This window comes from Ailuropoda melanoleuca, chromosome 10 (assembly GCF_002007445.2).
Source record: "Ailuropoda melanoleuca isolate Jingjing chromosome 10, ASM200744v2, whole genome shotgun sequence".
Lineage (NCBI taxonomy): Eukaryota > Metazoa > Chordata > Mammalia > Carnivora > Ursidae > Ailuropoda > Ailuropoda melanoleuca.
Window position 1 is genome coordinate 101957225 of NC_048227.1, and position 15085 is coordinate 101972309.

Consider the following 15085-nt stretch of genomic DNA (forward strand, 5'->3'; position numbering starts at 1 on the left):
TTTCCTCTTACATGAATTAACATAGGGCTACTCAGCTTATTTTGCACACTGTTCAATACTGAGGCCATTGGTCATGGCCCAAGGGGTGTATGGGGCCAAAACCCAGTGCAAGTTCCATTGGCCAACCAGGGCATCTATGAGCGGTATCTACCTCCCGTTGTGTCTGTGACCTCATAGGCTACTCCTCCTCCCACCTGCTTTCACAGCTGCAGCAGCACTGGGCCCCTCACTGCCCCTCTGAGGACTGTGCCCCAGCCTCGGGAACTTTGCTCTGCTGTTCTCTCTGCCTGGAAAGCTTTGCCCCATCTCCCCCTTCTTTCTCCAAGTCTTTCCCCAAGTATCTCCTTCTCAATGACCACTCCATGAATAATTATAATTCCCAATACTCCCCAACCAACACCCACCCCCCAGCAACACCTTCCAGGGGAGATGGTGAGTTTTGTTTGTTTGCTGATCTGTTCCAAACGCCTAGAACATTCCTGGCAAATAGCTCTTAATAAATATTTGTTGAATTGAATGAAATCACTGAATGGGTGAACTGTGGAGATGACAGTCTTGCTTCAGATATTTTCACAGTGAGAACACTAAAAGCCTGAGGGGAAAGTGACTTTATCCAAGACCACTGGTAGGTGTTCTTTCCCCAAAGTGCCCTTCACTTCCCTAACTGGCCTTGGAGTCCTCCTGCTCAGCCCAGATAAAATCGTCCCACAACAAGGCCAATCCAGAGAGGCCCAGATCCAATCAAAGCAATCAATGAAAGGTCTGAATGATGACTAAGCATCGCCCTTCTAGGGAGTAAGCTTCACATGACTCTCCAGTCAAGGGAAAATCTCTTTCTGGGAGGCAAGCAGGCTGCAGACCCTCTCCTTTCCAGCCCTCAAAAGAGCAACTGTCTTAACAACAAAACCACGAGGAAGCCAAGTTCCCCGAATCCATCTTGTTTAATAGCTCGAGTCCTCCATGACCCATCCTTTCTCTTTCGCAAGTGGCTGGACCCTGGAAGAAATGATTACCAGCAACGGGACAAAGTGAACTGTTCTAGGGGATACTCAGACTACAGCTCATTACAAATGCCCGAGGTCATAAACACTTCTCTGAAATATTTCCCTCTTCCCTCACAAGCATGTGCAGAGAACAAACACAGACAATACACACTTTTGGAGCAGATTTCTTTTTTCCATGATCTCTGCTCTTTTTTAACGAGCAATTTGTTGTATATGTTAGCTTAAAGTAAAATTAAATCCTGGCAGTGATGATCAAAATTGAGAACCCCAAATGTAAAAGCTATCTCTTAAAAAGTGTGTATTTGGGGATTTCATCTAGAAGCTCCAGACCCTTGACAGGTCCTTATACGGAATTCAGGGGTCTGTGATTAGTGTGCTAGAAGTTGTTGACAAACTTTTGTGGCTATATGAAGATACGTGCATTTGTTGATGATCTCTTGCAAGATTCTCAAGGGGGTGTTCCCCCCAAATTCCTGAGAACCACTGATTTTGACCCACTCAAACGGTTGATAACTAAGCTTAACTGCATAGTGTGTGATGCAGAATTTCTGATAACTGATTATATTTGCAAGATTACTGCTTTCTCTTTTGGGAGGTGCCATTATCAAGGCACAATGTCCTAGCTAAATAAACACTTAGTTTGGAAACATAAACAGAGTGTAATACATTAATTTCCTTATTATTATTCCTTGCTGGTGAAAACAGTTTTCAGTCTAACCACCTCTCCCTCTTTCTCTCTCACAGCTAACCTTGTGCAAAACACACTTCGCAAAGTAAATATTTTGAGCCATGTTTTTCAGATAAAGAAGCTAAAACTCAGAGAGTTAAGTAGCTTTCAGGCCCCTCGGCTGGTAAATAGAGGAGCCAAGATTTTAACACAGGCCTGCTGGATCCTGAAGCTTGTGGGTTTTCCAACGGGGCAAACCGCTATCTTGAAATTTATATTATATTTCCTGACATCAGGATTTTCAGTTCAAGTTTTTCCTTTAATGGTGGGTGGTTAAACCAGAATATTTTATACCACCAATTATATTTACCAACTGTTTTCATGAAATATCTTTTAATATTGGTAGTTCTGACATGGTGAAAGTCATCATAACGTGTTTTCTCTAATTTTGGCTCTAAAACGTTGCTGTAACTCAGTTCAGAACGCCCCAAGAATCCTCCCCTTGCAGCCAAAGGAACCAGCCTAATGTACATATGAGAACTTCCCTGAGGCCAGTGTGGAATTACGTGTTACCTCTTTCACAAGATGGGAGCCATGCCACCAGCCCCCCTCCAGGATGTGTGGGCACAGCAAGAATTAGGGCCTAACTCTCCTCAGTGGCAAATGGCATTTAAAGCAAATCCCCGAATGCATATGTGTGAGGTGATATGAAGGCTCCCTAGAAGAGCATTATTTGAAAAGGAGAGCAGACATTATTTATAGCTTTAAAACGGAGAGTGTTCAAAACGGGAAAGTAAAGGACTTCTCTCAACGTACTGATGTGTTGTTTGGTGTCTATCATTAGTACACATCCATGGGTCTTTGTGAGGCCCCACGGTAATCCCTCATGATTCATGAACTGCAAGTCACCATCACAATTTCCAAGTAGTTGGGAAGCATTTAATCCCCAGAAGTAGCGATTTTCTCATTTAGCAAGAGAATGGAAGGAAGTGGGAACGTTTGGCTGAGGGCAGAAGTCTAAGAATGTCCCAGCACACACAGGCTCCAGAGAAGTCTGCCTGACGAGATGTTGGAAAGCATGGCTCGTTCTACCTCAGCCAATCACAGTTTCCAACGTAGCTTCCAAAAATCTATCCTGTGTGTTTTCTGGCAGATCCACTTCTAAGTTACTGGATTCTTGCACACTCAGGTCAAATATCAGTGTGTGTCCTTATAACTGAATCACCACCTCACAGACTGCCAAAATCTCAAGTCTCCTCTTACTGCGTCGTAGTGTGGGGACAGCCTCGCTACCTTCCCTTAGCACGCCCCACCCCCATCACAAACTCGCTTCTTCACACACGTATAAGACTATAGACATTTGCTTGCCAATGGCAACTCTTACCTATGTGGATTTATTCTGGAGAAACGTCATCTTTTAGTCATCCTCAGGAGTCTAACCAGCAGTTCTCCATGGAGGGATACCGCCCCCTAGGGAGCATTTTGGACATTTGTAGGGCTTTTTGATAATTACGGATATTGGGTGTTCCTGCATTCAGTGGGGGGGAGCCCGGAAGGTATGAGGCAATTCTGTACGACTTTTCAATGTCCCACCAGACAGTTATGTAGGTGAAACATTTGCATATAGTTTTCTGAGCCTTCACTTTTACATATATCTAGAAAGTATTTTTGCAGTTTTGGTAGACACTGAATTTTCCAAGAATGCAGCCATTATATGAGTCAAAAGGAAAATTGTACATTTTGTATTTGAAATTTTACCAAAGGTTGTTCATTGTTTTTGAAAAATCACAACTTCAACAGCAACGCAGCTGCTAGCATGGCAGTCACCAGTCCCACACTCCGGCGTGGTTATGCACTCCCGGTGGCCGTATTCAAGATGGTACTGGTGTAAGCACTGGTAAATCCTTCCATGGGGTTGTGCCTTAAGTACTTGCATACTGAAAATGAAGGCTCTTATTTCATTACAAATTATCTTCTTGCTGCTTCTCCTTTATTTAACATCCAGGGCATTTTACGGATTTTAAAATTAACCTATTTAGGTGAGTGATATGACCTATGAGTATGGTAAAACAAAATATTTCCTTTTAAAAAGGGTCTTTGGTTTGAATAGAGTTAAGCACTGGCACGAGCCATGAAAACTCCTTTATTTTTTTAATTTTAATTCCAGTACAGTTAATATACAGTGTTATATTAGTGTCAGGTATACAATATAGTGATTCAACACTTCCATCCAGCACCCGGTCCTCATCACAGCAAGTGCCCTCCTTCATCCCCTTCACCTATTTCCCCCCCGCCCCTGCCCATCTCCTTTCTGGGAACCATCAGTTTGTTCTCTATAATTAGAGACTGTTTCTTGATTTGTCTCTCTCTTTTTCTCTTTTTTTTTTTCCTTTGCTTGTTTGCTTTGTCTTAAATTCCACATATGAGTGAAATCCTGTAGTATTTGTCTTTCTTGGACCGACTTATTTCCCTTAGTATTATGCTCTCCAGCTCCATCCATGTCATCGCAAATGGCAAGGTTTCATTCTTTCTATATCTGAATAATATTCCATTATGTATCTATATCACATCTTCTTTATCCATTCATTTATTGATGGACACTTGGGCTGCTTCCATAATTTGGCTATAGTAAATAATGCTGCTATAAACATACACATGCCTGTATCCCTTGGAATTAATGTGTTTGTATTTTGGGGGGTAAATACCCAAGACTGTGGGGCAGTTCCACTTTTAACTTTTTGAGGAAACTCCATACTGTAAAACTCCTTAATGTTAAGAGCTACCTGATTAAATGGTCTTCAAGGATTTTTAGATGGAAGGCGAAATGAGCTCTCTCTAGGCAATGTTGCCCTACAAAGAGCAAAGTCATTATGAAGTTTCTAATATTGAGACAAATTCCACATGAGAATAATGTGGGAGTTTAAAAATTACCAATATCCAGGCCACAATATCTAACTAATGAAATCAAAATCCAAGTATCAATTGAATGTACTTGAATCTGGAGACAATCCTTTGGAGGAGTGATTCTTCTTTCTGATCACATACTAGGAAAAATCCCCAAATGCAACAATCCCAATAAGAAAGGCTGAGTGAATCCGAGTCCACATTATTTTTTTGAACGTTTCCCAGGTGACTGTAATTCATGACCAGTGTCGAGAATCCCCCTTCCAGCACGTGACTAGGCATGCTGAGAGCATGAGGTGTCAGTCAGAAAAGGCTGAAAGCTCTGGAACTAAATCATCAGGTTCTGTATCTGAGCTACTCCATTTACCTCCCTGTGCCTCAGTTTCCTCCCCTGTCCATTGAGGAGCACAATCACATCTGCTCTTGGAATGTGGTGATCAAACAAGCGAATATACTCACAGCCCCGAGAACGGTGGCACTTGCCTTTCTGTACTCCATGGTCACTTGGGAAGAATTTGATAAACACTAGAAAAGTACTCAGTATAATCCTATTCTTCTGAAATGTCCTTCAAATACCGCATCTTATTAACATCTGTTTCTAAGATGTTGGAGTGTATTGATTTAAAACCGCTACTCTCTTCAAGGTGACAAGCCACCCCCATTCAAATGTCCACTTTTTTTAATAGCACTCTTGATTGAGTCAAAATCAGACTTAGCTAAGTCAGTGTCCTGTATTCTACGTTACTGAACCGCTTGCCACCTTTCAAGGCCAAGATTAGAGGCTGGAGTCAACTCCATAAAGAGTCTGGAAGGAGAAAGTATCCACAGTCATTTTAGAGGAAGCATCAATATTCTCAAGCATGAGCATGTTTCAATGTATATGAAGTATAAGCAAAAATATGAAATCTTTATGTGACAGAGAGGTTAAAAAAATTAAGATAATGCGGGGCTCTGAGGACTCAGGGACTCCAAGATGACTTTGAAAGGAGAGAATTTCTACAGAGCTCAGATGGTGGACGGCACAAAGGAAATCCGTTTGAGCAGCTGTCCAGCTAGCTCCGTGCATGCACAGACACTGTAGTATTATTTTCCTGGCACCCAGCAATCCATTCCCCAGATCTGAGAACATCATCTAAATCCTAATTGATGCTGTAACTGCACTTAACCCGGAGAGGAAGATGAGCCAAGGTCCCTCACGTGTTTGAATCACATATCATAATTGGAACAATAATTCACATGCTTCTCTTCACTTTTCCTGACTTAATTCACAACAGTAAGAGAGAGCAACGGAGAGAGACAGAGACGGAGAGTACGATTTTAGAGCCTGAGAAATTTGCACTTTCTAAGGCATGAAGAAGATCATACAGTCTGCTCTCTACCAAGGAGGTACGCAGGATGCCTCGAAGAATGAAGAGATAGCATGCTAGCCCGGTCCCCCAGCACGTCCATCCATGCTGCTGTTTTCTGTATGGTCCCCTTTCCCCTATAACATGACAATTTCTCCTACAATAGGAGTTGGCAAACTTTTCCTATAAAGTTTGAGATAGTAAATATTTCAGGTTTGCGGGCTCTGTCTCATATTGTTTTATACACACACACACACACACACACACACACACCCTTTTAAAAATCTAAGTATCACCCCTAGCTCCAGAGATGCACAAAAACAGACTGCAATCTATTTGGCTGGGCCCATGGTTTGCCAATTCCAGCTCTTGATAAATGGATCTCAAATTGGAGCTCCTACGCCATCAGCGCTCAGGCCTGTGCTCCCAGCTGAGCAGAATACGGACAAGGGTAAGAAGGAGAAGGCAGAGTAGGAAAAGAGAGCCAACAGGGCAGGGACAATAGCTGGGGCTTTAACCGGAGGGGGGCAGTGGAGGGGAGGGAGGCACTTACGTCTCACCTGACACTTGACAGCTCCTTTAGTTTTATTTGGATTCCAGAGGGCAAGAGAAAGGCGTACAGGGGGAGAATCTCCACGCCTATCAAGCACTCTCAGAAGTTGAGTAAGGTCTCCTATTGAAGAAAAGGGTAGGCATTGAAAAAGATTTGGGTTCTCTGCAATCAGGAATCCTCTCTCGTAAGCAAGCTGCCATGTGTGGGTGTGACACGGGTCATCTGTCCCTCTCCACGTTGCCCTGTGGAAGTGGGGCTCAGGACCAGTACCAAAAAATGTTGTCTCACGTCAGCTGCTGTGAGTAATAAAGTCCTCGGTCTCGTGCCTTTCTAGGCCTGTGCCCTGAACAGAGAAGTCTGCAGGAAAAGGAATTATGAACCAGGAAGGTGTCCCCCGAAGCATGCAGGGACATCTTGGGATGATTTCATACCAACGAAAGCCATGTTATCTATTTCTCAGGTTGTCTTCTTAAAGACATTCAGAAGACTGTGGGACACTGTACTTGCTCCCCTTTGTGTCTGATTCCTCATCTAGAACAATGGCGGGCACATTACAGATATTTAGGAAACATGGAGGGAGGGAAGGAAAGGACAGGAAGAAGAAAGAGAAGGAGAGAGGAAAGGAGAGCAAGAGGCAGCTCCCTTGAAGAGGTTTGAGATTTTCTGCTTTAGATCTTCTATGACTACTCAGTTTTTCCAAAACCAGAGAGAAATCAGACATTTCTGTCACTTTGAAGCAAAAAAAATGAACTTATCCGTGGCACTCCTTACCCACAGCTTAGGGAGAAAATCCAGGAATGAACTAAAGCAATAAACAAAGACTGAAGGGTTGGAGGATGGGAGAATACGTAGTATTTTAATGTAGTTTCCAAAAATGTATATGACATGATTTGAGAAGGAATATCTAAGCAGCCAAACTGAGCTGTTTAATGTGGGCTGTGTTGTTATTAAAACAGCCGATAAAGACTCTTTTTGTAGTGCCCCCAAATGAGTTATTTTGAGTCAGTCGCCACGGCTAGGATCTGTATGCATGACTAAGCGTATAAAAAAGTAAACTGGGCCGCAGAGGAAGTGTCCGTTATGAGGATGCTCACAGTACAAGCCTGCCGCAAAGCAGTGACACATGCTCTGAAAACACTCTGGGGGTAGAAAGCACGCCTAGGGATCTCCGGGTCTGACGTAGTATTGGGGTCGTTATGATGCAGTTCTTTTCCTAGCAATTTTCAATGATCTGTCACAGCTTGGAGGAGGGTCTTCGGTATTATTGCCCACACAGGTCAGTTTGTTGAGAGGGGAAACAGATGGACCTTTAAGAGGCCCAGTGAGGAGCGTGGGGACTGGAGTTTCACGGGAGCCACAGGACCGAATAAAATGGCAGCAAGCCGTCTTCTCCACTTCAAGGCCCGTGGAGCAGAAATGCAGCCTGTGTGGCTCTCGACTTTCCGGGCATATGAGCAGGCCTCTGTGTGGCAGATGGCTGTCTGTCTGGTCCCAAGGGCTTGGCTCCCTCCTCTGCACCTTCCTATGAGCAAGGGGGACAAGCATGATAACCCAGCTAGTCGGTCAGATGTGTGTCCATCTGTGCCCTCAGAGAGATGGCCTGTGGTCTACAGCATTTTCCAAACACTAACGCACACTGCAGTGCTGAGCACACACACCAGGACAATGTCCTGGGATGCTCTTGCAATTACAACAGTTAGAAATCCAGGATTCTGACCCCTGACACACAAGGATGTGTCTTTTTTTAACTTTCCTAGCGATTCTTCAATGATCGAGTTCAAAAATCACTGGTGTAAACTTTCCACTTGGGAATTTAATTAGATTGTCTTGGTGTTCTTTTTTATTATCTAAGACTCGAAGGCTGCATTCCCCCACCCCTATCAGCAGCACTTCAAATACTGACCGAATGAATGGATGAGGATACATCCGGAGTCAGAGGATCAAGAGGAAGGATTTCTTTCATAGTCTACACTCCTGGGAAGAGAAACACAAACCCCCCTTTTAGGAAGGAATGGGCAGGGGAGGGAGGATGGAAGGAAGGGAGTGAGGAAGGGAGGGAGAGGGAGGGAGAAAGGAAAAAATTACATAGAAATTGACATAAAATGCCTTTGCTTTTGGGGTGTCATGTGATACATCTCTGAAGAACACCTCCAGGTCCAACAAACACCTGCGAGACACCAGCATGAGGGTTGCTGTGTAGACCCTGCCCCCTCCCCACCTTGAACGAACTGAACATTGACCTTATTAGGCCATCCTTCTCCCGAGTTTGCCTAGTTGTGGGCTCCGCCACCACTTCTCTTGACAAACACACCCAAGGGGAGGCAGGAGGCCCTGGGTCCAGGCACAAGGCTCTACTACACTCACCCTCTCTACCGGCCACGTCCTGCACACCCACCTCATTCTCCAAGAACCCACAGTCTCAGATCTCTCTTTGTCTTGGCATGGATTCCAGCTCCTTCCTGATTCTGTCTTTGTATCTTCCAAGGAACCTGTGCTCCTTCAAGTGTGAACAGGTGACAACTAGGGTGGGGGAACGTTCTGACCAAATAATACGGCAAACACTGGGTTAAGGAGAGTTAGACAAGTTTCTTTCCTTTGGGATTTCTCAGAGCTTTGAACTTGCTAATGCGACTTGAACATTTCCTAAAGATAAAGCATTATTGGAGCTTGCCCCAAACACACTTGGCAATGACACCTATTATATGATGTATCTTCTTGGAGCACTCTTATGCTTTTATCAACAAATGTGTGTCGAGTACTTACTTTGTGCCAGACATTGTACTGAGCACCAAGCAAGACCTACATAATCTATGCCCCATGGCACTTACTCAGGAAGCACGTTTGGGGAGCACTTGTCCGAAGCTCCTCCTCTTAGCTCTTCCCCTGAGTCCCTAGTTCTTTTCCTCGTCTTACCTCCAGTTCTGTGTCTTCTCTCAGTCTTTGAAGTCCTCTGAGAAGCAGAGTGTTTTCCTGGCTGGCTCCATCCCATTCTCACACTTTGAACTTCCAGGAGAACACTGGCCTTGGCCGTCATTCCACATGCCGCTTTAAACAGTGTCACTTGGGCTCTGCCATAGGGTGTTTCAAACAAGCCTTTCTTCTGGTATGGTCCTTCACCACTTTCTCAGCCTCCCTGAGTCAAGCTGTGCTTTCTGTCAGCATGCTGTCTCCTCAATTCCAGTCCCCTTCTTTTCTTTCTCTATCCTTCTGAGTTTGTGCTGGAGACGCTTCTGGAGAGCTGGTTCCACAGCTCCTCAACTCAATCTGCGTATCAGGTCCACTGAGAAGCGTTCCTAGCCTCCCATCCCTGGCCTGCCCCATCCCTGGCCCTCTGGCTCAGCCTGGGATCCCTCCCCTGGCAGAGTCACCATATTCCCTGCTCAAAAGTTATATTTAGCTCCATGGAGAAAACCCTGTATCTTGCTCAGGAATATCCCTCCGAGTCATCTGTAAGAAAAGGAACAACAGTTAACGCTCACGCCCATGCGCATGCTGTTTCCTTACATCCACCCCCCGCCCTGCGTCACTCAACCGCTATGGCGGGGAGTCCACACCCTTGCCAGGAAGCAGTCCTGTTCTGAGAACATGGCCTCAACCCACCTTCTTTATACAGAGCAGCTCTGCTCCCAGTCACAGTGTTTTAGACCACGAATTGGTACCTGAGCAGAAGGAAGCTCACCTAGGCTGGGCACGTGGGCAGCCAAGCACCTCCGGAGCAGCTCGGATCAAGCTTTTTGTCTCCGCTTCGGTTCTACACTGAGAGCAGCAAGATGACCTGAAAGAGGGGAAATCTGTCAGTTTTGGTTGGTGGAGGGATGAGAAATAGAAAAGGGCAAACAGCACATGAAAAGATACTCCACATCCCTCATCATCAGGATCAGGAAAATGCAAATCAAAACGACGGTGAGATATCACCTTATATCTGTCAGAATGGCTAAAATTAAAAACACGAGAGGGGCGCCTGGGTGGCACAGCAGTTAAGCATCTGCCTTTGGCTCAGGGCGTGATCCCAGCGTTATGGGATCGAGCCCCACATCGGGCTCCTCCGCTATGAGCCTGCTTCTTCCTCTCCCACTCCCCCTGCTTGTGTTCCCTCTCTCGCTGGCTGTCTCTATCTCTGTCAAATAAATAAATAAAATCTTTAAAATAAATAAATAAAGACGTGAGAAAGTGTGGATGAGGAGGAAGGTGAGCCCTTATGCACTGTTGGTGAGAACGGCAATGGGGCAGCCACTACGGAAAGCAGTATGGAGGTTTCTCAAAAAATCAAAAATAAGAATTACCATAGGAACCAGTAATTCCACTACTGGTTATGTACCCAAAGAAAACAAAAATACTAATTCAAAAAAATATATTCACCTCTAATTGCACTGTAGCATTGTTTATAATACCCAAGATATGAAAGCAACCGAAGTATCAATAGATGACTAGATAAGGAAGATGTAATATGTTCTCTCTCTCTCTCTCTCTCACACACACACACACACACACACACACACACACACACAGAGGAATATTACACGGTCATAAAAAAGATGAAATCTTGCCATTTGCAACAACATGGATGGAACTAGACGGTACAATGCTAAGTGAAATAAGTCAGAGAAAGACAAATACCATATGATTTCACTCACATGTGGAATCTAAAAAACAAAACAAATGAATAAACAAACAAAAGTAGAATCGGACCTATAAATACGGAGAACAAACTGATGGTTGCCGGAGGGAGGGAGGGTCGGAGGAGGGGCAAAATGGGTGAAGGGGAGCAGGAGATACAGGATTCCAGTTATGGAATGAATAAGTCATCGGAGTAAAAGGCACAGCATAGGGAATACAGTCAATGATGTAACAGCGTTCTAGGGCGACAGATGGGAGCTACACTTGTGGTGAACATAGCATAATGTATGGAGAAGTCAGATCCCTATCTGTACACATAAAACTAATCTAACATTGTGTGTCAACTATACTCAAATAAAAAGTAAGTATTGAAGAAAGAGAAAGGGAAGAAAAGTGCCAACAGGAGGAGGCTGGGCCTTGACGGGGCAGGGGCAATGGCGGAGCAGCAGAGGCTGGTTACAGCTGACCTTTTTTGGCCTTTTGAATTGTGCATTTTGCTGAAAGACAGTCCCTCCACTTTTAGTATCCATAACAAAAGCATTGATAAAGTCTGCTAGGCCCACATATATTTTGTGCAAGTGGTTATGTATTGGGTTTTTTAATTTTTTTATTTAAATTTAATTTAATTAATATATACTGTATTATTAGTTTCAGAGGTAGAATTTCGTGACTCATCAGTTGCATACAACACCCAGTGTTCATTACTTCAAGTGTCTTCCTTAATGCCCATCACCCAGTTACCCCATCCCTCCACCCACCTCCCCTCCAGCAACCCTCAGTTTGTTCCTTATAGTTAAGAGTATCTTGTGATTTGCCTCCCTCTCTGTTTTTGTCTTATTTTTCCTTCCCATCTCCTGTGTTCATCTGTTTTGTTTCTTAAATTCCATATATGAATGAAAATGGTATTTGTCTTTCTCCGACTGGCATATCTTGCTTAGCGTAATACCCTCTAGTTCCATCCAGGTCATTGCAAATGGGAAGATTTCTTTCTTTTTGATGGCTGAGTAATATTCCATTGTGTGTATATACCACATCTTCTTACGTATTGGTTTCATTTGCTTTGCTTTGTTACAACACAAAGGCAGTAGTTTCTATGCTAGGATCAACTCTGTGTAGAATAAAATTGTGTGAGAGGCACCGGATACCCCTCAGGGATTCATAACAAGCTCCAGAACAGGAGAATTAAGGGTTCCAGTCATTTGTTCCAAGATGTCCGGGAGGCATGACAGCATAGCTGACATTTATATTTGTGTACTCTTACTAATTTACTCAACCAATTCTACAACAAGCAAGAGCTAGCAGGGTTTCTGGATACGGTAAGTTTGGTTGAAAGTATTTGTGCAGAAGATGACTACTCTAGGCAAAAAGGAACACTACTTCCCAAAGAACAGGGATATTTCAAGATGGTGAACAAATGATATCTATAAAATTCAGACAGAAATAAGCAGTTTGCATGAAGTCTGGTGACTCATGCAGCAGGGGTGGAAGGCACTGAAGGAAGATGTTTCTTGCTGCTTTGAGTAACAGGTACCTACTGTTTGTTACACAAGCACCTGCTTTCTTCTGGGAACCAGTTCCTACCACCCCACTTCCATCCCTGTGATTTCCATAGGCAATGATGTTTTCCATGACCCACCCCTCCCCTGGCGTTGCAGCTGTTAGATGTGGCGCTCAGTCACTGGGTGGCTGTGGTTCCTACGGTGCGGATGCCACTGCTCTGGCTTGGTGAACATAGGAGAATGTTGCACGGTGAGCAGGAAGGAGGAAGAGAGATTCTTGGTGGCCTCTAAGTCTCTGGGTTCCAGTTAAAACTGAGACCCAGCCATTTTCTTGTCCTTGGGCTTTGGACATCTCATCTTCCTAATTTAGGTAGTCATCCACTTTCAGTGTTCTATCTAGAATAAAGACGTTCTATCTAGTCCAATCCATATGAGCCCCTGGAGAAGGAAGTGGAAAACCCAGTGACAGCAGGAAGCCTGGCTAGAGAGCTTGTGCAAATAATCCACACTTGATGAGATAGAGATCTTGACCACGGCTGTGACAATGGGAATGAGCAGATCCAAATGGCATTCAAGGGGACTGAGCTGCAGGAAGTGATGCTAGAGTAGAGAGCTTCCCAGCATTTGGAGTGCTCATCATAGTAACATTTTCCTGTGACACCTCTGTTGGCTGCAGTGCTTTGACAGCAATGATAGGTATAACGGCCTCAACACTAGCCCAGTAGCTCCTCGGACAGCTCTCAACCACAAAACATTTCAGAAAGCCAAGGGCATTCATGGAGACTCAGGAGAGCTATAACTTAACCCAAAGAAGAGACTTGATCCAGCCTTTCCAAAAAGGAAATTAAGCAATTCAGCTACCAATTCACCAGCAAGTCCTACTCTCCACAAATGAAAGGGCAGCTGCGACTCCACAGGAAGCACCAAGGTCTGTTCCCCGGAGGCCCCAGGCTGGAGTTGAAGCATCTGGTCTCCAGGGAAGGCTGAAACTGAGAGGAAAGTCCTGGAGGGGTGCCATGACTACAGGAGCCAAAAATGTGTCCAAGTCCAGAGAAGCTCCACCATTCGCTAGACTGTAGCCTGTGTTTTCTAACCACCTATACAAATATTTGTGGATCCCTCCCCTGTGATCTAGACTGATGATAAGCTTTGGGGAAATTTGTAAGTAGTGATCTCACAAACTTTCCTTGAACCCATCTTTCCTTTAAGATCCTTGACATTAATGATTACAAATGTAAGAGGAAGGTCTCTTGGAACAATAATTCCCTCTGGGTCTTTCTTTTTTTTTAGAATAAAGGAAAGTTTATATAGAATGCTATCATTCCATGGCATATAATCTCACTATCCATCAGCAGCCCCAGGACCTCTGGAGAAAATGTGAATTCCTGACAGAAAGAATTCAATCTTCAAGCAGAACTAAGTTAAGTTAGTTCTTTGGCCTCCCAGCAATCAATTTCAAAGTATAGACATTTTCGTTTCTGCACTGTGAAGGATGGGAAGTAACCTGAATCAGTAACCCGAATACTATATGTTACACTGCAATAACAAAAGACCCCCAAACCTTAAACGTTGGCTTAAACAAAGGTTCACTTCTTGTACATGTGCACACAGCCACCTGGGTGAACAGCAGCCACCATCTCCCATCCCTGATGTAAAGCCAGAGATGCATGGAGTTTATTTCAGAGTCCCTTCATGCTTCCAACCAGAAGTGCTCAGCTTCCTGTCAAGAGGGTTCAGTTCTGAATCCAGATCTGCTGCTGATTTGCTATCTAGTATGACTATAAGGTAATAAAACAAAAAAGGGAGAAAACTCAAGCATCCAAATGACTCATAGTAGTCCATGTGGGAAGCTTTATATCACCGTGTACTTAGGGCAGTAAGCCTGGCATCACCTGAGAGCCCAACTGTGGCAATAATCCTGATGTTGTGACACTGTCCCCATGAGGGGAGCCAAAGGGAAGCAGGGAGGGGTGGTGCTGAGCTCCTGGCTAATCCCCTCACCATATCCCCAGAGGGATAGAGTGGAGAGGCAGCTGCATTTTTGGGTCCCAAGGCCCACATTGTTGGGTCACCATGGTGAATGTGAGCCTCCCTCTTGCTCTGCTTCCCTCACTGTCTCTTCTTTTTAAATAGCGGTACAAATTCTGTCTCCTCCTAACTTTCAAAGGCAATTTTCCACTGATTTTTTTTCTCTCTCTCTTTAAAAAATTATCTGTTTTCCTGCAGTTCTGAGACTTCACAAAAATGCATCTAGGTGGGGTGCCTGGTTGGCTCACTTATTAAGCATCTGCCTTTGGCTCAGGGCGTGATCCCGGGGTCCTGGGATGGAGCCCCACATCAGGCTCCTCCGCTGGGAGCCTGCTTCTTCCTCTCCTACTCCCCCTGCTTGTGTTCCCTCTCTCGCTGGCTGTCTCTCTCTCTGTCAAATAAATAAATAAAATCTTTTTTAAAAAAATGCATCTAGGTGTGAGTCTTTTTTTTTTTCATCATGTTGG

General features: G+C 44.4%; 1 long non-coding RNA gene across 1 annotated transcript; it reads right to left on the reverse strand.

The window, feature by feature from the left end:
- Positions 1–5659: 5659 nt before the first annotated feature.
- LOC117804034 lies at positions 5660–10243 on the reverse strand. The gene is made up of 4 exons (XR_004628203.1): positions 10154–10243; positions 9388–9921; positions 8378–8448; positions 5660–7996 (listed from the first exon to the last, which is right to left on the reverse strand). It is a non-coding gene; the product is annotated as an uncharacterized LOC117804034 (long non-coding RNA).
- Between the last annotated feature and the right edge of the window lie 4842 nt (positions 10244–15085).